The sequence below is a fragment of the Phocoena phocoena genome, chromosome 12 (assembly GCF_963924675.1).
Source record: "Phocoena phocoena chromosome 12, mPhoPho1.1, whole genome shotgun sequence".
NCBI lineage: Eukaryota > Metazoa > Chordata > Mammalia > Artiodactyla > Phocoenidae > Phocoena > Phocoena phocoena.
This window is the reverse complement of record NC_089230.1, coordinates 48466213-48491379: the sequence shown is the minus strand read 5'-3', so window position 1 is coordinate 48491379 and position 25167 is coordinate 48466213. Positions and strand designations below refer to the sequence as shown.

Below are 25167 nucleotides of genomic sequence, written 5' to 3'. Positions count from 1 at the left end.
GGAAAGTCAGAGAAGGTACTCCTAATGAAGTACGCTTGTTGGAAAGAGGGAACTGAGAATTACAGAGACTCAACCAGCAAGAAAAGTGTACTAGCAGATATTCTCATCATGTCATGAATATACTGAATCTAAGAACTCCTTCATTGCTCATCTTCTAGGACTAAATATTAAATGAAATCCCTACTTTATTCTAAATTTGCTATGGCAGACTTCTATCATATGTAATAGAGCATAGCTCTCTTCTTTCCAGATGAATATTTATAAAACCACTTATAGCACAGGACCTGGCACAAAGTAGGCACTCAACAAGTTTTCTTGAATAAGAAAATGAAAGCAATGGTACATGAATTGGTTTCTGAACACATTGGTTAGATGACATTTATCCCACATTGAGAGAATATTGTTTTCAAAACTGCCATTATCAATAAGAAACTGACAAACAGAATTAAGAATGTTCAAAAAAGTTAATGTCTGAAAAATAACTTGAAATTGGTAATTAATTAATTCAGCAAAATAATGTAGTAGTTTTATCTTAGATGCCCATAATAAACCTTATTTTTATCTCAGTGCACTCTCAAGCTATCTGGTTTTATATCTAACCCATATCTTTATAACTTGGTTGGCCAAAAAGTTCGTTCGGGTTTTCCATTAAGATGTTACAGAAAAACCTGAATGGACTTTTTGGCCAACCCAATACATTTCTAAAATGCACAGTTTACATTTTCTTTAGTAAAAACAGGCAGCCAAGTAGCCCTGGAATTCATCTCTTCCCCCCCCCCCACGCCCCCCAGTTCCTAGACAGTACTGGCTGAGAATGTATAGGGAGAGGGTAAAGCTTTTGCTTTCTGAAGGAACTTGTCTAATGTATATTATTAGATGTTCCACTTTTCAGAATGACTGGTCTGACAATCCACCCCAGATGCTACAACGAAATGTACTAACATTTACAATTTATAGCTAAGGGTTTTAATTAAGTATTAATGGCTAAATTATCAGTACCAATAATCCAATGTATTTCATATCACTGTGCTTCTAGAGAAGATAAATGCAGTGAAGTCAAGGCTCAAGTAAATTAATCATTTGTAGTTCCTGAAGACCTCACAGGAATTTTAACAGTAGTAATAAGGAAAGCTACTAAATGATCTAACCAAAATATAATCCAGGAAATGTCTACTGTATTGTTTCCATTAAATAGAAAATCTACTTCCTTCCTACTCTGCTAAGAAATCTTTATACGTATTATGAGAAAACACAGAGGGGGATGAGTTTCCACAATGAAATAAATTACTTCTTTCTTTTAAAATTATTTCTTTTATTATTTTCTTTTAAACATCTACTAGATTTAATCAATAAATTCTATTTCTACTGAGTGTTAACTTTAATTTTTTTAAAATAACTACAATGTGACATATGTGGTTTTTATGAAAATATGTTAAACATTGTTTAGGAAAAAACTAGAAATCACCATAATAATTAAAATAGTTCAGGGCTTCCCTGGTGGCTCAGTGGTTAGGAATCCGCCTGCCAGTGCAGGGGACACTGGTCCGGGAAGATCCCATATGCCGCGGAGCAGCTAAGCCTGTGTGCCAGAATTACTGAAGCCCGCGTGCCTGGAGCCCGTGCTCCACAACAAGAGAAGCCACCGCCACGAGAAGCCCACGCACTGCAACGAAGACCCAACACAGCCAAAAACAAAATAAAAAAAAATAGTTCACAATACTATAACTTTCCATAATTTTGTGTTTATCAGAGCACATATGCAAAAAGGACAACATTAAAGTAAGCTTTCTGTGAATGATTTTGGAGCTTTGAAATTTAATATCTACTCAAGGCTGTTTGCAATGTACATATAAAATGTCAAATCTCACTAGACTGTCCTCTTTGAAATGTTCTTCTCCAATATAAGTTCTGATCACACTCTTTAAACTTAAAAGAAACAAACATCCACTCTGGGGAAAGCTCCTTTTAAATAAAATCCACAGGGAAAAGGTGGATTAATTTGACTACAAAACTATCTTTCACAGAAAATATATTCTAAACAAAGGCTAACAACAAACTTGGAGAACATCACCAAATTGTAAGACATTAGAGGGAATTTGCTTGATTTATAGAGCTTATAAAAAATCATTAAGAAAAAAAGAAAAACACTTCAACAGTGGGTAGGGAATACGAATAGACATTTCAAAAAATAGATATAAATTTAAATAGTCAAAAATTATATGAAAATATGGCTATCTCACTTAATTTAAGAATACAAATTGAAGCAATGGAGACATATTTTTCATCTATCAGACTGGGGAATTTTTTAAAAGCTTAATAATATCTAAGTGGTATCAACAGGAAACTGATTGAATAAATTAAGGTCTATCCCTACAGCAGAATATTAAATAGCCATTAAAAAGAATGCAGTAAGAATAAGATAGATCTGTATTTTTGGTGATATTAAGTGATAAAGATGGAACAGAATGTATAGCATCCTTTGCTGTTTTTAAAAGATATACATGTGCTAGCATATGCATAAAAAGCATTGGTAAGGCCAGAAGAAGTCATCTATAGTAGTTACTTTTGTGCAGGAGGACTAGGTTGAGGAAAGTAGAAGTGTAAAATTTTTCATTTTAAGTCTTTCTATACCTTTTGAATTCTTATTATGTTTATATATTCTTATCACTCATATTTTTCTTTAATATTTCTGAAATGTCAACAGGAGTTACCTAGAGGAACAAATTATGAATAATTTTGATTTGCTACCCTATAATGTTCTACAATTCTTAAAAATTAATTTTTAGAAAAATCTACTCTAAGATATTGTCAAACTGCAACTTATAACCCATTAGTGGATTATGAAATCAGTTTAGTGAGTTGCAAACAGCATTTCCCACCCCGACTCCCCAAGTGAAATCACTGAACTGGACTGGAGTAGAAAATAATTGAAAACACCAGTGCACATCATAGGTTATGAGCAAAAGAGAGCGCCAGAGCAAGAGTGGATCACAGTCAAAAAGTTTGAAAACCACTGCTCCAGGGTATTATGTTAAAAAGTATTTTGAATAGAGCATTCAGGAAAAATCTTAACAACCTTATAATTTCCATTTCAAAACCAAGAATTGTTTTATATTAAACTGAGTTTTTATGTGTCAATTCTTACTTTTAGTACGGCCAACTTAAAAAACAGTACTAGTTGAAATGGTAATGAAGAAAAATTATAATTTTCAAAAGTCACAGAGAAAACTCTAAAAAGAGGAAAAAGATGTATTAATAAGACAGATGACATATGCTAAGACTTGAATGATTTCTAAGAAATGAACCTATATACATATATTTGGAATGCCCCCCCATTGTAACTTATACATATTAATAATCTCTGGAATTGACAAGATTGAAATTAAAAGTTTAGTTAAGATTGTTTATAAAGAGATCACCAAAATAACAGATTTTTGAAAATGCTAGGCTATCTCAGAATTTTAGAATATTGACAAAAGACCACATAGCTCAGATACACGTACAACAGATCATGAGGGCATGTACTTTAAGTTGTTTGTTTGGTGTCAAAGGATGTGTTTGTTCTGGTTACAAACACAATCTATTGCCTAATTGCCTGTTTGATAAGAGCAGATAACTACAAAATGACTAGCCAGGATTAGGAACATAGTCCAGTCCCTAAATTAAAGGACTACAGGGCAATGAAATCAAAAGACTTTGGTTACCAAAGGGGAAAGGTGGGGGGGAGGATAAATTAGGAGTTTGGGATTAACATATAAACACTATTACCTATAAAATAGATGATCAATAAGGACCTACTGTATAGCATGGGGAACTCTATTCAATACTCTGTAATAACCTATATGGGAAAAGAATCTGAAAAAGAATGGATATAATGTATATGTATAACTGAATCACTCTGCTGTACACCTGAAACTAACACAACATTGGAAATCAAGTATACTCCAATATAAAATAAAAATTAAATTTAAAAAAAAGATTTTGTTTTCACTAACATGGCAACCACACCATGTATTTTAGGCACCCAGAGCATCCACAGAAAGCTTGTTTTTTAATTTTACTAACTTCCGTTTCATGTATCTTTATGACTTACCTTACATTATCTTTTGCTCCCGTTTATCCACTCCCGATCCTTCACTAGCCTTGCCAGCTGTCTACTTCCTTTGTTCCTTTCCATTCATTAAGGACTTTACTATTAACGATCTCAGGCCCTTCAAAACCCCTATGGCAATTATATGTACCACTCATTTGGAATTTAACAAATGGCCTCTTGAATTATTTATATTTTTATACATATCCTAATGTTTTTATATATAGATATATACCTATATTAACTACTTGGTAAACTCTATGGTAATTCCATATATGAGTATAGTCAGTATCAGTAAATCCTTTTAGTTATATTTTTAAGTTCTCATATAACCTAGAAGTCAAAAGTTGTTCAAGGCATAGGTTCCATGACTAAATAAATTTAGATAATTTATATATGCCCCAGGAGTGTGGGAGCATAGGCCAAGGCTAATGTTGGAAGTGATGAGGCCAATAGGTCTAAACGAGAGAGGGAGGGAGGATAGTAACTGACATGGGTAACAGCAATAAGGATAGAAAGATGGATAAAAAGAGGGCAGGACAGAATCAGTAGGATTTAGTAACTGATAGGCTGATGGCAAATGATCTAGGATGCTATAAGCAAGTGAATAGATAATGTTACAAATTTCAGAAAAAGCATTACAGCTTTGAGGTGGAGAGAAATGTTGACTTTAGAACCAGACCTAATGAGTTTGAGATGTCCATGGGGCATAAGGATGGTGGTCTTGGATATGGATCTGGAACTCAGCAGACAGCACTCAATTGGAGGCAAAAAAACTGGGGAGTCATTAGCACAGAGATGAAGTTGCCCAGGAAGTGTTTTCATGAGAAGGTCAATTAGCAGAGAGCTCTTTTGAGGCAAAAACACACACACACATTTAAGGGACTAAAAAAGAGGCATTTAAGAGAAAGAGGATCACACAAAGACTCAGAATATGTGCTCAAGAAGTAGAAGTCTCCTCCTCTGAGGAGAGAAAAATGTACTGCTATAAAATCCATGAAGAATTTCCTTCCTCTCAGAAGGGAGAACAGATAATGATTTCAAATGTTGACAGAAGTGTCTATTGGATTTGTCAACCTGTGTCGGAGGTATGGAGGAAGCTTAAAAAGAATAGTTTTCTCCGCTGAAACTATAAATTCCATGAGGATAGATACCATGCTTGTCTTACTCATCGTTATTTACTTCAAGGAGAACAAGGCAAGTCATGTGGTGGGCACTCAATAAATACTTTTTTTTTTTTTTTTCCCTGGTACGTGGGCCTCTCACTGTTGTGACCTCTCCCATTGCGGAGCACAGGCTCCAGACGCGCAGGCTCAGCGGCCATGGCTCACGGGCCTAGCCGCTCCGCAGCATGTGGGATCTTCCCGGACCAGGGCACGAACCCGTGTCCCCTGCATCGGCAGGCAGACTCTCAACCACTGCGCCACCAGGGAAGCCCCTCAATAAATACTTTTTGAACCAAGGTGGAAGGTGGAAACAAATCCAGATTACAACAAAAGCTAGGCTGCCCTTGATAGTTAATGGTGAGGAGAAACCACTTGGTTATGAACGGAGGGACACTAAGGGCTCAGAGGGGTGGTTTTATACTGTTTTGCTCTGTTACTATAGGAGAGACTTCAACATTTTTTAAATATATATAGAGAAAAATCCATAGAGAAGAAAAAGTAAACGTCTGCTCAGATGTTTGCACATGACCATTTCCAGAATTATTTCCTAATGTTAGCCTAAATGAATATCTAACTGGCTGAATATTTGGATTTAAAAAAAAAAAAAAAGAGCATAAGAAAAACAAATCAAGGGCTCCCCTGGTGGCACAGTGGTTAAGAATCCGCCTGCCAATGTAGGGGACACAGGTTCGAACCCTGGTCCGGGAAGATCCCACATGACGCAGAGCAACTAAGCCCGTGCACCACAGCCACTGAGCTTATGCTCTAGAACCTGCGAGCCACAACTACTGAGCCCACGCCTAGAGTGCTGCAACTACTGAAGCCTGCACGCCTAGAGCCCGTGCTCCGCAACAAGAGAAGCCACCACAACGAGAAGCCTGCACACTGCAACAAAGAGTAGCACCTGCTCACTGCAACTAGAGAAAGCCCGCGCACAGCAACAAAGACCCAACGCAGTCAAAAATAAATAAATAAAATAAATTTTTTAAAAAAATCAAGCAACATAGGATGATGATACAGAACGGCCTCCTTATGAGCAAGTGAGTATGGTGAAATCAACTATTAAACCACTATATCTTTTCCCAGCTTCCTCCCTTCCTTTACTTGTAAACTCACAAATTCTTTAAAGATGTCCCTGTAACAGTGGCAACAAGACCTTGTAAAAGTCATTGGTTGGTAAGACTGAGGTGGTGAGGAGGGGGCAGAACTAAGGGAAAAGGGAAGGAAGAAGAAGGAGCTGAAAAATCCTTCGGGAAGGATATTCTTAAGTCAGGAACTACTACTAACATAGTCTCAGTTGTCAATATAGTGATATGGTAAGATCCACACCATATAAAAAACAAAAAACATGATCTCACATAAACTCCCATGGTTCAGAACACCTCAGTTTTAAATCTATGCAATCTATTAAATGTGAGCACTTTCTTGAAAAATCTGATCAAACAAAATAATGCTACTTTGTCAGCAGTTGCTCTTATCCTAAAAATATTCCTGAAAATATCAACACGGAAGCTCCTTGACAATCCTGATTTGCCCGCTTTCTCACTGACTGGCCTCTTGCTTGCATCCTCAGCCACACCAAACCGCCTCTAGGCTACCTGATGCACCATGCTGCCTCATACCACAGCTACCACAGCTCCTTCCTTGCCAGAAAGTAATTTACCCCAACCTGCAAACACTCAGACACTCACTTTCAAGAGTCAACTCAAGCATCCTGTCTTTTTTTTTTTAATTTATTTATTTACACAGCATGTTCTTATTAGTCATCAATTTTATACACATCAGTGTATACATGTCAATCCCAATCTCCCAATCCATCACACCACCACCACCACCCCCCCGCGGCTTTCCCCGCTTGGTGTCCATACATTTGTTCTCTACATCTGTGTCTCAATTTCTGCCCTGAAAACCGGTTCATCTGTACCATTTTTCTAGGTTCCACATATATGTGTTAATATACAATATTTCTTTTTCTCTTTCTGACTTACTTCACTCTGTATGACACTCTCTAGATCCATCCACGTCTCAACAAATGACCCAATTCCATTCCTTTATATGGCTGAGTAATATTCCATTGTATATATGTACCACAACTTCTTTATCCATTCATCTGTTGATGGGCATTTAGGTTGTTTCCATGACCTGGCTATTGTAAACAGTGCTGCAGTAAACACTGGGGTGCATGCGTCTTTTTGAATTATGGCTTTCTCGGGTATATGCCCAGTAGTAGGACTGCTGGATCATACGGTAATTCTATTTTTAGTTTCTTAAGGAACCTCCATACTGTTCTCCATAGTGGCTGTATCAATTTACATTCCCACCAACAGTGCAAGAGGGTTCCCTTTTTTCCACACCATCTCCAGCATTTGTTGTTTGTAGATTTTCTGATGATGCACATTCTAACTGATGTGAGGTGATACCTCATTGTAGTTTTCATTTGCATTTCTCTAATAATTAGTGATGTTGAGCAGCCTTTCATGTGCTTCTTGGCCATCTGTATGTCTTCTCTGGAGAAATGTCTATTTAAGTCTTCTGCCCATTTTTGGATTGGGTTCTTTGTTTTTTTAATATTGAGCTGCATGAGCTGTTTATATATTTTGGAGATTGATCCTTTGTCCGTTGATTCGTTTGTAAATATTTTCTCCCATTCTGAGTGTTGTCTTTTCTTCTTGTTTATGGTTTCCTTTGCTGTGCAAAAGCTTTTAAGTTTCATTAGGTCCCATTTGTTTGTTTTTATTTCCATTACTCCAGGAGGTGGATCAAAAAAGATCTTGCTGTAATTTAAGTCAAGGAGTGTTCTTCCTATGTTTTCCTCTAACAGTTTTATAGTGTCTGGTCTTACATTTAGGTCTCGAATCCATTTTGAGTTTATTTTTGTGTATGGTGTTAGGGAGTGTTCTAATTTCATTCTTTTACATGTAGTTGTCCAGTTTCCCCAGCACAACTTATTGAAGAGGCTGCCTTTTCTCCATTGTATATCCTTGCCTCCTTTGTCATAGATTAATTGACCATAGGTGTGTGGGTTTATCTCTGGGCTTTCTATCTTGTTCCCATGATCTATGTTTCTGTTTTTGTGCCAGTACCATACTATCTTGATTACTGTAGCTTTGTAGTATAGTCTGAACTCAGTGAGTCTGATTCCTCCAGCTCCATTTTTTCCCCTTAAGACTGCTTTGGCTATTTGGGGTCTTTTGTGTCTCCATACAAATTTTAAGATTTTTTGTTCTAGTTCTGTAAAAACTGCCATTGGTAATTTCATAGGGATTGAATTGAATCTGTAGATTGCTTTGGGTAGTAGAGTCATTTTCACAATATTGATTCTTCCAATCCAAGAACATGGTATATCTCTCCATCTGTTTGTGTCATCTTTAAGTTCTTTCATCAGTGTCTTATAGTTTTCTGCATACAGGTCTTTTGCCTCCCTAGGTAGGTTACTTCCTAGGTACTTTATTCTTTTTGTTGCAATGGTAAATGGAAGTGTTTCCTTAATTTCTCTTTCAGATTTTTCATCATTAGTGTATAGGAATGCAAGAGATTTCCATGCATTAATTGTGTATCCTGCAACTTTACCAAATTCATTAATTAGATCTAGTAGTTTTCTGGTGGCATCTTTAGGATTCTCTATGTATAGTATCATGTCATCTGCAAACAGTGACAGTGTTATGTCTTCTTTTCCAAATTGTATTCCTTTTATTTCTTTTTCTTCTCTGATTGCCGTGGCTAGGCCTTCCAAAACTATGTTGAATAATAGTGGTGAGAGTGGACATCCTTGTCTTGTTCCTGATCTGAGAGGAAATGCTTTCAGTTTTTCACCATTGAGAATGATGTTTGCTGTGGGTTTGTCATATATATGGCCTTTATTATGTTGAGGTAGGTTACCTCTATGCTGACTTTCTGGAGAGTTTTTATCATAAATGGGTGTTGAATTTTGTCAAAAGCTTTTTCTGCATCTATTGAGATGATCATATGGTTGTTATTCTTCAGTTTGTTAATATGGTGTATCACACTGATTAATTTGCATATAATGAAGAATCCTTGCATCCCTGGGATAAATCCCACTTGACCATGGTGTATGATCCTTTTAATGTGTTGTTGGATTCTGTTTCCTAGTATTTTGTTGAGGAGTTTTGCATCTATATTCATCAGTGATATTGGTCTGTAATTTCCTTTTTTTGTAGTATCTTTGTTTGATTTCGGTATCAGGGTGATGATGGCCTCATAGAATGAGTTTGGGAGTGTTCCTTCCTCTGCAATTTTTTGGAAGAGTTTGAGAAGGATGGGTGTTAGCTCTTCTCTAAATGTTTGATAGAATTCACCTGTGAAGCCATCTGGTCCTGGACTTTTGTTCGCTGGAAGATTTTTAATCACAGTTTCAATTTCATCACTTGTGATTGGTCTGTTCATATTTTCTATTTCTTCCTGGTTCAGTCTTGGAAGGTTATACCTTTCTAAGAATTTGTCCATTTCTTCCAGGTTGTCCATTTTATTGGCACAGAGTTGCTTGTAGTAGTCTCTTAGGATGCTTTGTAATTCTGGGGTGTCTGTTGTAATTTCTGCTTTTTCATTTCTAATTTTATTGATTTGAGTTCTCTCCCTCTTTTTCTTGATGAGTCTGGCTAATGGTTTATCAATTTTGTTTATCTTCTCAAAGAACCAGCTTTTAGTTTTATTGATCTTTGCTATTGTTTTCTTTGTTTCTATTTCATTTATTTCTGCTCTGATCTTTATGATTTCTTTCCTTCTGTTAACTTTGGGTTTTGTTTGTTCTTCTTTCTCTAGTTCCTTTAGGTGTAAGGTTAGATTGTTTATTTGAGATGTTTCTTGTTTCTTGAGGTAGGCTTGTATTGCTATAAACTTAGAACTGCTTTTGCTGCATCCCGTAAGTTTTGGACCATTGTGTTTTCATTGTCATTTGTCTCCAGGTATTTTTTGATTTCCTCTTTGATTTCTTCAGTGATCTCTTGGTTATTTAGTAACGTAGTGTTTAGCCTCCATGTGTATGTGTTTTTTACCTTTTTTCCCCTGTAATTCATTTCTAATCTCACAGCATTGTGGTCAGAAAAGATGCTTGATATGATTTCAGTTTTCTTAAATTTACTGAGGCTTGATTTGTGACCCAAGATGTGATCTATCCTGGAGAATGTTCTGTGTGCACTTGAGAATAAAGTGTAATCTGCTGTTTTTGGATGGAATGTCCTATAAAGATCAATTAAATCTATCTGGTCTATTCTGTCATTTAAAGCTTCTGTTTCCTTATTTATTTTCATTTTGGAAGATCTGTCCATTGGTGTAAGTGAGGTGTTAAAGTCCCTCACTATTATTGTGTTACTGTTGATTTCCTCTTTTACAGCTGTTAGCAGTTGCCTTATGTATTGAGGTGCTCCTATGCTGGGCGCATATATATTTAAAATTGTTATATCTTCTTCTTGGATTGATCCCTTGATCATTATGTAGTGTCCTTCCTTGTCTCTTGTAACATTCTTTATTTTAAAGTCTGTTTTATCTGATATGAGTATTGCTACTCCAGCTTTCTTTTGATTTCCATTTGCATGGAATATCTTTTTCCGTCCCCTCACTTTCAGTCTGTATGTGTCCCTAGGTCTGAAGTGGGTCTCTTGTAGACAGCATATATATGGGTCTTGTTTTGGTATCCATTCAGCAAGCCTGTGTCTTTTGGTTGGAGCATTTAATCCATTCATGTTTAAGGTAATTATCGATATGTATGTTCCTATGACCTTTTTCTTAATTGTTTTGGGTTTGTTTTTGTAGGTCCTTTTCTTCTCTTGTGTTTCCCACTTAGAGAAGTTCCTTTAGCATTTGTTGTAGAGCTGGTTTCGTGGTGCTGAATTCTCTTAGCTTGTGCTTGTCTGTAAAGCTTTTGATTTCTCCATCGAATCTGAATAAGATCCTTGCCGGGTAGAGTAATCTTGGCTGTAGGTTCTTCCTTTTCATCACTTTAAGTATGTCATGCCACTCCATTCTGGCTTGTAGAGTTTCTGCTGAGAAATCAGCTGTTGACCTTATGGGAGTTCCCTTGTATGTTATTTGTTGTTTTCTCCTTGCTGCTTTCAATAATTTTTCTTTGTGTTTAATTTTTGCCAGTTTGATTACTATGTGTCTCGGCGTGTTTCTCCTTGGGTTTATCCTGTATGGGACTTGCTGTGCTTTCTGGACTTGGGTGGCTATTTCCTTTCCCATGTTAGGGAAGTTTTCGACTACATTTCTTCAAATATTTTCTTGGGTCCTTCCACTCCCTCTTTTCCTTCTGGGACCCCTATAATGCGAATGTTGTTGCGTTTAATGTTGTCCCAGAGGTCTCTTAGGCTGTCTTCATTTCTTTTCATTCTCTTTTCTTTATTCTGTTCCACAGCAGTGAATTCCACCATTCTGTCTTCCAGGTCACTTAACCGTTCTTCTGCCTCAGTTATTCTGCTATTGATTCCTTCTACTGTAGTTTTCATTTCAGTTATTGTATTGTTCATCTCTGTTTGTTTGTTTTTTAATTCTCCTAAGTCTTTGTTAAACATGTCTTGCATCTTCTCGATCTTTGCCTCCACTGTTTTTCCGAGGTCCTGGATCATCTTCACTATCATTATTCTGAATTCTTTTTCTGGAAGGCTGCCTATCTCCACTTCATTTAGTTGTTTCTCTGGGGTGCTATCTTGTTCTTTCATCTGGTACATAGCCTTCTGTCTTTTCATCTTGTCTATCTTTCTGTGAATGCGGTTTTTGTTCCACAGGCTGCAGGATCGTAGTTCTTCTTGCTTCTGCTGTCTGCCCTCTGGTGGATGAGGCTATCTCATCCTGTCCTTTTTGAAGCCTTTTCCTGATGGCCCCTTTTTATCTTTCTCTGCCCACCACCCACCCTCTCTCAAAATACAACTGGACACGCTTCACTCGTACCAAACTGAAACAGAGTCACTTATGTCAGGGATAAACTGGAGATGGTCAACCCAGGTGCATAAAGGAAACTAACCTAATCTTACAGGAATTTAGAGCTCCTATCAGAAATCAACAGAGGACACTAGCCAATCCCCAAATGCCAAGTCTTTCATGTCACCTCTGGACCTCCTTGTTCACATGACTCAGGCAACCATCCAAAGTCAAGAAAGAAGACCACTAGGCAATCAATCAGCTGAAAAAGCCAAATAACTGCCATATCTATCCCATAAAAATTCCTTAGTCTGTGAGTGACTCAGAACTCATTGCTCCTGTAGCCTTGAGTTTCCCAGCTTACAAGTTGAAGCCTCCCAATAAACTCATCTTTCTGCTTTGTTTTATTGAGTATGCAGAGTTTGTCTTTTGACATACCCTATTATTCTCACTTACCTCTAACATACCACTTATAACATCTGATTGTTTTATAGCACCTGAGCAGACAGTCACCTGCCACTTTTCCAGGCTGGAACAATCCTTTTTCATTCATCTTATTCCCCAAAGCCTATGACAGAACTTGACATATAACATGGCTAGGCAAAGTGAAACACAAAAGATTACTGCCCAAAGCTTTGGAAATACAAAATTCAAGACTATCCACCAAAGCAACACCCTAACTAGATATCTATAGCTTTGCCAACAATCCACATCACCATTAGACCTACTGAATTTGAGCCCTAGAAATAAGCAATAACAAAACAGAATCATTTCCAAATAGAAATAAATGTACTATTTTTGCCCTGATTATGAAGGATGTAAGTTAAAACATAACTCAGTGTATACTATATTTCTTCCCAGATGTAAATGTGATTAAAACTATAATTCTACATGCAGAAATGTGTTTCAATTATATTGCTATGTTTCCATCGGCCTTAATTTTACAGATTTTCTATAGCCACAAAAATGGCTGTTGCAGTTCTGAAAAGAGTGATGAAATCTATATTAGAAGTCATAAATCTTTCATTCGTCTACCATGAGTCATTTTTGCTTAATTGGTATATCTTATGTTAATGACTTAGGGTAGGGACATAGAGAGTTTTAAACATTTTTACATTGTAAAAGTAATACATGCTCAATTGCAAAATCTGAATCAGAAGACATAGAAAAGCACAAAAAAGAAAATGTACATCATTGGTAATCCTACCAACCAAAGACAACTTGTTAATATTTTGATATGTATCTCCTAAACTTTCTCCTATGCACATATACATATGATAATAATAACAATCACCATGACCATGAAAAGGCTGCCATTTTTTATGATCACAGAATAACACAGGAACCATACTAAGCAATTCAGCCACATTACTTCATTTAATCTTCAAATAAACCCAATGAGATAGGTACTGTTTCCAGCTCTCTTTCAGAGCAGAAAAACTAAGGAGGCTTAGAGGCTGAACAACTTGCACAAAGCTAATAAATGGCAGAATAAGAATTAAGATAAATCTTTTGATGCCTAGGTTCCAGATCCTATCTGTCTATGTACATGTGTATGTACACTCACATACACACACATAATATTTTCAAATATGTACACCAAAATATAGGAACACACTAACCACAGTTCTGTAACCAGCCTTTTTTCACTTAACATAGTGGAAACAACTTTTCTGTCAATAAATGTCTGTATCAGCAGACATTTTGATGGCTGCATAGCATTCCACTGTCTGGTTACGAAATAGACTGCTTTAAATAGTACATTTGTGTTATTCCAATATTATATATGCTTTTAATAGTATAAATATTAATATTATAAAAATTATGATTATAATTATTAAAACTATAATTTATAAAAATTATAAATAAGCATTTATCAATGCTGTGATAAATAGCTTTGTACATTTGTCTAATTAACTCCTTAAGATAAAAATAACCAAAGGAGGAAAGCTCTTTTTTAAGGCTTTTGGTACTTATTCAGTTCCTAGCTACATTTCAAGTGCTCAGAAGTCCTACAACTAGTGGCTACAGTACTGAACAGCACAGCTACTTCCCTCATTGCACAGTTCCGTTTGACAGCGCTGGTCTAGATTGTTCTAGATCATGCAGATCATTGTTCAATCCTTAAATAGTGCACAGCTTCCCCTCTCGACGTGAAGCTGGTTAGGGTAGGAAGCCGCTCTATATACACATACTCCTGGAGACCACCCTCTGCTCTGACCCTACAGCTGCATCCCATAGGATGTGCTCTAGAGCAGCGGTCCCCAACCTTTTTGGCACAAAGGACCGGTTCCATGGAAGACAATTTCTCCATGGCCCAGGGGTGGGGGGGTGGGGTGGGGTCAGGGATGATTCAAGTGCATTACATTTATTGTGCACTTTATTTCTATTATTATTACATTGTAATATATAATGAAATAATTATTACACTGTAATATATAATGAAATAATTATACAACTCACCACACTGCAGAATCAGTGGGAGCCCTGAGCTTGTTTTCACTTGCCACTCACTGATAGGGTTTTGATATGAGTCTGCAAGCAATTGACTTATTATGGTCTCTGTGAAGTCAAACCTCTCTGCTAATGATAGTCTGTATTTGCAGCCGCTCCCCAGCGCTAGCATCACTGACTCAGCTCCACCTCAGATCATCAGGCTTTAGAGTCTCATAAGGAGCACGCAACCTAGATCCCTCGCGTGCGTAGTTCACCGTAGGGTTCGTGCTCCTATGAGACTCCAATGCCACCGCTGATCTGACAGGAGGCGGAGCTCAGGCGGTAATGCGAGCAACAGGGAGCAGCTGTAAATACAGATGAAGCTTTGCTCCTTCGACTGCTGCGCACCTCCTGCTGTGCAGCCTGGTTCCTAAAAGGTCACAGACTGGTACCAGTCCTGGCCCAGGGGCTGGGGCCCCCTGCTCTAGAGTGTCAGCTCCCTCCTCCTGCAGCTCCACCGAGGCTAGGAGATCGAGATTTTACCTACTGATATTACTGTTCCTATTCTTGTCTCCAGCCCTGGCTCCCAGCCTGAACATGTTACTAGATTTACACGGAGGAGCAGGCTTTCTGACCAACCTTAGTAAGTTTCCCTTGAACGTGCTGGCTGGCAACTGGCAAGTGTGCCCTCACTCTACTCTTACCTTTACTGTTTCCTACCAAAGCTCTTCAATATGATGACACTGGGAATGAGACCCTTTTTTAATTTTCCAAGAGTGAAATAAATTCTTCTGAATTCTACCATTTGGGTTGTTTCAACAGAAAACTGGTAAGAGGGTAAAAGGTGAATCACTACCTTGAACTCAGAAATTAAAGCTTTTAAAATACATAGATATTAAAACAGTTTTCAATAACAACTTGATATCTAAACTGGCTCTCTTTACTCTTCCATTTAAAATCTACTTAAGAAATCAGTACCTGGAAAAGGTTTCCCTTAGTAAAGTGTCAGAATATAATGAGCAAGAAACAGCAAATTGTCACAAATTTATTTTGTAAACAGCAACTGGACTCTACATAGTATCATTACTCATGGAAATGCAATTTCCTTGAGGTAGAAAGGAAAGAGGTATTGTCCAATTTTCTACATGAGAAAATAAATATCAGCTCCCATGTAATTACAGAATGAAAGAGCAAAGACAAAAAAATAGAAATTCTGGGAATGTAAATTGATACAGCCACTATGGAAAAGAGTATGGAGGTTCCTTAAAAAACTAAAAATAGAACTATCATATGACCCAGCAATCCCACTACTGGGCATATACCCAGAGGAGACCATAATTCAAAAAAACACATGAACCCCAATGTTCACAGCAGCACTATTCACAGTACCCAGGACATGGAAGCAACCTAAATGTCCATCAACAGAGGAATAGATAAAGAAGATGTGGTACATATATACAGTGGAATATTACTCAGCCATAAAAAGGAATGAAATTGGGTCATTTGTAGAGACGTGGATGGACACAGAGCATGTCATACAGAGTGCAGTAAGTCAGAAAGACAAAAGCAAATATCGTATAATAACACATATATGTGGAATCTAGGAAAATGGTGTAGATGATCTTATTTGCAAAGCAGAAATAGAGACACAGAGAACAAATGTATGGATACCAAGGGGGAAAGGGGTGGGGTGGGAGGAATTGGGAGGCTGGTATTGACACATATACATTATTGATACTATGTATAAAATAGACAACTGATGGGACCATACTGTATAGCACAGGGAACTCTACCTAATGCACTGTGGTAACCTAGGAGGGAGGGGATATCTGTATACGTGTGGCTGATTCATTTTGTTGTGCAGTGGGGGCTAACACAACATTGTAAAGCAACCATACTCCAATAAAATTTTTTTAAAAAACAGAAATTCTAATTCACAATCATACCAGGAAGCCCATTTTAAGAAGATTTATTATTCTTGAAAATTTTATACACCATCAAAAATATATATGAGTACAATCTGACCAAAATTAATATTAAAGATAAAACCTCTTATGCGCAATCACGTTATTTGTTAGCGATATATATCTGTACTGCATGACATTACTGTTTTGCGAAGCAGACAAATAGGATTTTGACTTAAGGAATTCATCATCACAAAAAAGATTACAGTATCAATTCTTACTTCATGCTCAAACTCACTCTAATTCAGTCAACAAAATACGTACAGAGTTGAAAATATTATGACATACAAAGTAGATCACATATAACAATGCAAAGTACATTCTAGACACCATTTAAGAAGAAAGGATGCTTGTGACCAGAAAAAGCAAAAAACAATAGAAAGAAATCAATTTCTAAACAAAAAAACAAAACTAGTCTTCAAGCCAACTCAAACAAAAACAGTTTTGTTATATAAGCTTTCACTTCATGCTTTGTCTAAGTGCCAAGACTGTCTTGTGAGGGAAGATCTGTTCTGTCTCCTCAGCAACTCACCTGGGAGTCATTTTATCTCATCTGGGAGAAGCTCTGAAACCACCATGTTCTATGACTGCCAGACCTGGCTGACTTGTACATAGGATCAGGAGCCAACCACATAGAAACAACTCTGAACAGTACCCTGGGGCAACAGTCAAAAGATAGAGCAGGTCTGAATAGAAATATAACACACCCCTAAAACACACAAGAGGAATCTAATCCACAATGCTACAGACTTCACTTCCCATTAGATTCAAGTACTACATTCAAAAAACAAAAAAGAGGCAAGCCACAACTGATCTAATCTTATCCTGTCTATATAATAAGAGCTTCAAAATAATTTACAGCTATTAGGGGTGTCCCTTATAATGTTCTCAAAAGCAAGAAAGGCAATGTAAGAAATGAGAGCCATTTTATACAGAAAAGAAATTCAAGTACCTGAAAAAGCTAATGCTTTTTAAACCTAAAATCCAACACCAATTAAACCTGATGAAAAGAGAAAAAAATGACACCTACTATAGGTTTCTTAGGGATATACTGTGATACATAATATTAGTGTCTACATATTTATATGTTAATAATAGATAAACACTGAATGCCAGCTATTTGCTGTAGGGAAGTATTAACAAAGTAATGAATTGTGCCTATTTATTAATTATACCTTCTACATCCAAGGCTAATTACTTTTTTAAGGAAGGGCTTGTCTTTTTTTTTTTTTTTTTTTTTTTGGTACGCCGGCCTCTCACTGCCGTGGCCTCTCCCGTTGCGGAGCACAGGCTCCGGACGCGCAGGCCCAGCGGCCATGGCTCACGGGCCCAGCCGCTCCGCGGCACGCGGGATGTTCCCAGACCGGGGCACGAACCCGCGTCCCCTGCATTGGCAGGCGGACTCCCAACCACTGCGCCACCAGGGAAGCCCAATGAAGGGCTTGTCTTGACAAAAGTGCTTAGTAAATGAAAACATGATTTGGATTTCAAAAAGGTGTTTGAATTATACAAGCCTTACATTTTATACCGGGCTCAACAGACTTTTTATGTACTACAGCTTTAACAGAGGTAAGCAAATTTCGTCATCAATTAAAACTGGGAAAGTCCTAGTGCTTTATCCATCCCTCAAAAAAAGATTTTGGTATGATTAAGTAAGAAGGAGCAAGAAAATCACTGAAAGACAACAATCTGACACTTGTAAGTAAAAGGAAAGAAAGTGAGATTTATCTTAATGGAGAATTTATAGGCTAACTAAATACATATATTGGATTACCCAAATAGTTTGCTCATGTTTTTCTGTAACATCTTAACAGGAAAACCCGAATGAACTTTTTGGCCAATACAAGACAATAAGTTTATTAAATAGATCATATGAACCGCAGGTACTTTTTGGTACTAGCTGGTAAGAGTAGCTACCTTTTTCTTTTCTTTTTTACTGCAGTTGTACAAATTCGCCATGCTCTGAGATAGCGTCTCCTCGACTGATGTTATGTAAGACTTCAATAGCTGTGCTCTCCCCTCTCTCCCCTGCCAAAAAAGTTCTGGGCTCAAGTAAGTTTGGAAATCCTGAGTTGAACAGGTTTCTTGATTACATCTCAGAGCCCTTAGCACGCTAAGGTATGCTATGGCCCTCCAGCAACCTTTCCTAAATATATTTGACCATGGAATCCTCCCCCTTCCAAAGCAGAGCTTCCAGTAATATTTGCAGGTACCAGTATTCTGTGCAACATGATTTGGGAAAGAAATACTACGCTACTCTCAAGACAGCCTGCATGTTCTACGTTGAACGACACATACATTTACTAGATAAGCTATACAATAAACATTAAACAACATTGGATCTTTTGAAATAGCAGGCTTATATGGAACCATAGTGCTAACGTCTACGGACAATTTCTCTTCTAACAGATTTCACAAAGAAGACAGGGCCTTTGCTTTATTAGCTCTCATTCTCCCCTCCTCCTTATCCCTGTCTTTAGGGTCCTTGCTATCCAGGTTTCCTTGGTAAGGCAAAGGAAGCAAGGATGATGAAACATAAAAGGATCTATGTAAGTGAACAGGACCATGGGGAAGCAGGATAAACAAGATGTTTATCCACAGTGGCTGGAAACTGTCACTAGAGGAGTAGGTTAGTTAAAGAAAGGGAGCTAGGGCTTCCCTGGTGGCGCAGTGGTTGAGAGTCTGCCTGCCGATGCAGGGGACACGGGTTCGTGCCCCGGTCCGGGAAGATCCCACATGCCGCGGAGCGGCTAGGCCCGCGAGCCATGGCCGCTGAGCCTGCGCGTCCGGAGCCTGTGCTCCGAAACGGGAGAGGCCACAACAATGAGAGGCCCGCGTACCACAAAAAAAAAAAAAAAAAAAAAAGGGAGCTAGATTAGTGCTATCAAGGAGAATATAGTTTCACCTCAGAAAGGCATGCATGAAGCTCACAACAGCAGGAAGTCAAGCAGATCTAGAGTAAGATAGCAAGGGAAAGTGTAAAAGGTCGCAAAGACACTGTTCATGCCTAAAAAGAGAGCCGGCTAGTTAAAAAGCAACGTACTAGCCACAATACGCTGCATGAGACTGCCTTGTAGTGCTTTATTCTAAGGTTCTTTGTACCTAACAAAATTCCTTTGAATGAGGCCTAAAACAGACATATCTTTAATCAAAACCTCTAAAGAATGTTAATTTGACTTCATATATATTTTCACCAAACAATGTTTTATAATTTTTATAAGTACAAAATAACAATGTTGAAATAAAGTTTCCTTTGATTTAAAAATTTTTACTTTGGTAATATTTTACTAAGAAAAGGATTATAATCATACTGCATATTTTTTTTAACTGGGATAAAATTTATATAACACAAACTTTACCATTTTAAAGAATATAATTCGGTGACTTCAAGTACATTCATTCATAATGTTGTGCAACCATCACCACTATCTAATTCCAGAATATTTTCATCATCCCAAAAGAAATCCCATACCCACTAAGCAGTTACCCCCCACTCCTCCCTCATCCCAGCCCCTGGCAACCATTAACCTGCTTTCTGTCTCTATGGATTTGCCTCCTCTGGACTTTTCATAAAATGAGATCATCTAATATGTGGCTTTTTGTGTCTGGCTTCTTTCACTTAATGTTATTAAGGTTCATCCATACTGCAGCAAGTATCAGTACTTTACTCGTTCTCATAGGTGAATAATATTCAATATATAGATACACCACATTTTGTTTATCCATTAATCAGCTGGTAGACATGTGAGTTGTTTCCACATTTTGGCTATTATGAATGCTACTATAAACATTTGTGTACAAGTTTTTGTTTGAACACCTGTTTTCAGTCCTCTTGCGTATATACATAGGAGTGGAATTGCTGGGTTGTACGGTAATTCTATGTTTAACTTTTTGAAGAACCACCAAAATATTTTCCACAGCATCTACACTATTTTACATTCCCACCAGCAGTGTATGAGGGTTCCAACATCCACATCTTCACCAACAGTTATTATTTTCCTTTTATTATTATTGTTGTTGTTATCATTCTAGTGGATATGAAATGGTATCTCACTGCGGCTTTGATTTCATAATATCTAACTTATCAAATAGTAGCTTACTAAGTGAGACTCAACATTATGTTAGTAGGTTAACGGGGTCAAAATTAACTTGGTCATTTAAACTCAGCCAATATTTTTTGAACATTCTTATATACAAGACACAGTATAAGCTTTAAGTACTTAATTAATTAAAAGTCTAACGAATCTTTAATGTCTTTACAATGGTGCTATCATTCATTTTGTGTGTTCAGCTCCTTGGCAAAAACTTTATTTAAATGATCATCAAATCTCTGAACCTTGAAATGTCATGCAATTTGCTTTTCATAGCATTTTTATATGATTAAGTAATAAACCAAAAACAACGGAACATCTTTCTTTCATAAGAATAATTTTAAAGTATTTTTGGATTGTAAATATTTTTATATTAGCATCCTAAAATAGTTGGCACTACTCAGTGACATTCTTCATGAACAAAAGCATATTACATTTATTAAGAAAGCATACATTTTCTCTATGGAAGGAAGTGTAACAATACTAATTGTGTGTTTAATCCATGGGGACCATTAAGTTGAGTTACATAAATAATATTGTAACTTCTCTTCTGAGCTTGGGATAGGCAGATAATGAAAAATATATATAAGGTAATTAATTTACCGATGTAAAATGTTTCCTTAATTCCACACCTAACACTTTTAAGAATTTTTTAAAAATTTAAATAATACTAAAGTAAATTTGTGATTACAAATTTACCAACATATTTATCATTTTTATCAGAGTATTTAACATATTACACCATAGAATTAATAAGCACTCTCTCTATAAAAAAATAAGCCAAGCCATAAAACTCATACTTCATCTATTTATAAAAAGTATCCATCACTGGACCATCTGTGAGTTCAAGCATTTTATTAAACTTTAATTTGAAAATCATGACAAAGAAGAATATCTAATGAATGACATGGGAACAGTGTGCACTGTGTAATCCCAGGTAATGCTGGTGCTGAGGATTCAGTAAACACACTGTGAGAACCACTACCTTAGATCACTGCAAAGAGTCTTCCTACAGAAAGATCCATTTAGAGAAGTATAAAATAATCTTTCTAGAATATTTAGTCAGACATGCCTAGGATAGTCGCAGGCTTTGACAGACTCCTCAAGATAAACAGGAAACAGGGGCTCAAGTGTATCACTCCACAAAGTCTACATATTTCTCAAAACAACACTTTAAATCCTTTGGTGGAATAAAAGAGACAATCAATCAATAAGAACTTAGAACTCTGTACATACTATACACTTCAACTAACATTTACAACAGCACTCTGGAAATCTGAGATGGAGAAATAAATCTTGTTTCAAGTCTTTGATTCCATTAGAAAATAACTCTTGTTTTCAAGACTCTCATTTTTTGATTCTTCCTGTTGAACACATTTTAAACATTGAATATGAAGAGACAAAAAAGGAAGATTCCCAGGTGCCAGGAACAAAGAGAGAAACTGAATCAGAGCCAAAAGAAGGAGCTGATATGAAAAGCCCATGGGGATTTGAGACCTGGAAACAGGCCCTAGAAGCTGGGGTTCTAAATTCGTACTCAAAAACAGAAGATGATGTCTTAGTTGTGTACGTTTGAAGCACTGGAACGAGCCTCGTCCACAGAGCCCAGAGCCTATGAAGAACAACAGTGAGAAGCTGGTGAAAAGAGGACTAGAAAAACTCTATCCAATGGCCTTAGTGAAGCAGTAAGAAGTGTGCTGCATGTCCTGGGCCTTGTGTTGTGCAGTATGTAGAACACATGAAAGGCAAAGAGAAACCTTAAAATCAGAGAGAAAACAGATTTCCTAGAAAGGCAAGACCATTACACTGACAGCAGACATCACATCAGCAGTAAACAAGGCCAGAGGACCATGAATCTTCAATGTGCTGAAAAAACTAACTTCTAATTCTATATCCAGCTAAATTCTATTTCAAAAATGAGGGCAAAATAGACATTTTTGGTCAAAGTCCCCCAAAAAAACTGTCGTTAAGCCCTTGATGAAAAAAACACTAAAAATATACCTCAATAAGGAGTGTGCACAAAAAAGAATTATGTAAGTAAATCTAAATAAGCCCTGACTGTAAAGAAACTAAAAATATACAAAGTTGGGGGGGGGGGCGGTGGTTAAATTAAAAAACGGTAGAACTAAAATAATAGAGAGAAATAACAGGAGGGAGAGAGCTAAGTTAAAGAGTTCTAAAGTTCTTGTACTACTTGGAGGAAGCTGGAAAAACTTGAGAATTTAAGTCAAATATGTATGTAAAAATGCAAGAGTAATTATAATTACTAAATCAGAAAGAATATGTTATTTCCAAATCAGAAGTCTAGAAAAAAAGGAAACAAGGAAAACTCGATCCATACTTCAGAAGTCAGAAAAGAAGGGGGAAAAAATCAAAGCACGGGACATAGAAAACATGAGAATAAGACAGAAATAAATCTGAACATACAAATAAGCACATTAATGTAAACAGATTAAATTCTCCCAACTCAAAAAGGATGCCTAGATTAGAAAGGATATTAAATTTAAAAGAGAATTAAAAATAATTCCACTTTAAAATTCGTGAATCACTATATTATACACCTGAAATTTATATAATATTGTTCAACTCTACCTCAATAAAAAAATAAACAATTTTTAAAAATTATAGTTCCACAAAAATCAATTTCAATGAGAAGGGTGTTACTGTTTCTCGGGAATAAAGAGCTAGAATAGTAAGCAGAATGGTTTTTTAACATGCCAGTGGTTTAACAATCTGATAGATTACAAGTGTTCTGAAAATCCTGATTCATGAAGCTATGTAGCAGCAAATGGAATCAGAATCCCCCAGTGCTTTGAGACTTGTTCTTTGGAGAATCAATGAACTTCTCTGCAATAGAAAACAACCTTACATTGCACTCCCATTTCAAAAGAAGCTTTTGACAAGGCAGTGATTCAGGGCCCTGATTGGGATAAAGTGTGACTTTCAAGACACTGGACAAGACTTCTTTCAGGATCTTTGGCAGAGTCTCTGATGCTAATGTAAAAGCAATGATTCATAGAGACCTATGGAACATCTTCCTTCACCAAAACAGCAAAACCAGATGTGTTACCAGGTACCCCATCAGCTTTGATGGCAAGCCACTTTTCACTGTTTTATGTCTCAATGGTCTTTCCAGTTCCCAAAATAAGAATTCTTGATGGCATCAGCATGCTCTTAAAAGACAAAAAAGAGAAACTAGCTTCACTAAGTATCATCAGAACTCATTCGGTTACGTGCTGGAAGAAAACAGCCTAAGTGCTGACTCTTTTAAAAGCTTGTTTGAGGGACTACCAGGAAAAGAATGTCCATGATTCTAGAAGAGGCCCTCGTTGTTCTGCTCTTGCCCACAAACCATCCAGAGTTCAGAGGGCTTCACCCAGGCCTCCCCAATCTTACTGCTACTTTAGCTTACATGATTTTTAAGATAAGGCTTTTGTGTTGGGGCAAATCCAAATTTAGGTAAGGTTCCAACCTTTTCAAATTAAGCCACCTTCTTGTCAAAACAATTTCACACTGTCCAGTAAGCTTTCTATCTGGGCAGACATAGGGGCGTCTTCAGCTTTGCAGGCTTCCGGCTTCCATTAGCAAGAACCTTGCCAGATGAGAGAAAGCTCAGCTCTGTATCCCTGCACCCTCAATCTTTTAGCGTAAGACCAAAAGACACGCAAGTTTTGCCCTACTTTCTTTTTCTTTTCTCTACTTTTTCCCTTCTTTTACTGTAGTATTTTTTTCCATTTAAACTAGACTCTGCATAAATACAGATGACATAGTAAAGTTTCATTGATTCTTATCAATGGGAAACTGTTCAATATAGTCGCCTATACATGAAGCAACAATGAAAACTACACATAATCTAAATGGAAACACTAATGATCCATGAACCCTGTACTTGTGTAAAGTAAGGGAAGGGAAAAAAATACCTACACAGTTTTGACTTAAGGAGAAAAAAAGCTTTAAAAAGGCAATTTTCAAAGTAACAGAAAAATGTATTTTTAAAACCCTTTTTCTGTTTGTTTTCAACCTTCAGTTCACAAACTCCTAAAGTCCTAAAATCCATTCATGGATAAAGAATTCCTGATCTCTTACCTTTAAAGTCATAAAATATGGATTTGCAACCAAAAAAAATACTGGCAAATATTGGACTTGACTACAATAGGCAGAATGTATTTTCCAAAGATGGCCACGACAGTAACTCTGGTACTACATGCTCTTCTAGAACTTGCCACTCTCCCAGCAAGAGATAACATCTATCTGGGTATGCATATGATCACTTGTAACCACCAATGCAGTGAGTGAAAGTGACAATGCATAGCTTTTGAGGTTACCATGTTGTGCAGAAGCAAGGCCACATGTAGGCACTGTGGTCAACCGTCCTAGCCTCTTCAAGTGCTCCCAGACCAAGTGCCAGACATGGTGGTGAACAAACCTTCAAATTATCAAATAATTTTTCAAATTATTCCAGCCCGGGACTTCCCTGGCAGTCCAATGTTTAAAATTCTGTGCTTCCACTGCAGGGGGCTCGGGTTTGATCCCTGGTCAGGGAACTA

At 37.1% G+C, this 25167-nt stretch overlaps 1 protein-coding gene across 2 annotated transcripts in view; it reads right to left on the bottom strand.

Moving 5' to 3' along the window:
* Positions 1 to 25167, bottom strand: part of CDK19 (cyclin dependent kinase 19) — a 177091-nt gene that overhangs the window by 60005 nt on the left and 91919 nt on the right. The window lies entirely within an intron of this gene.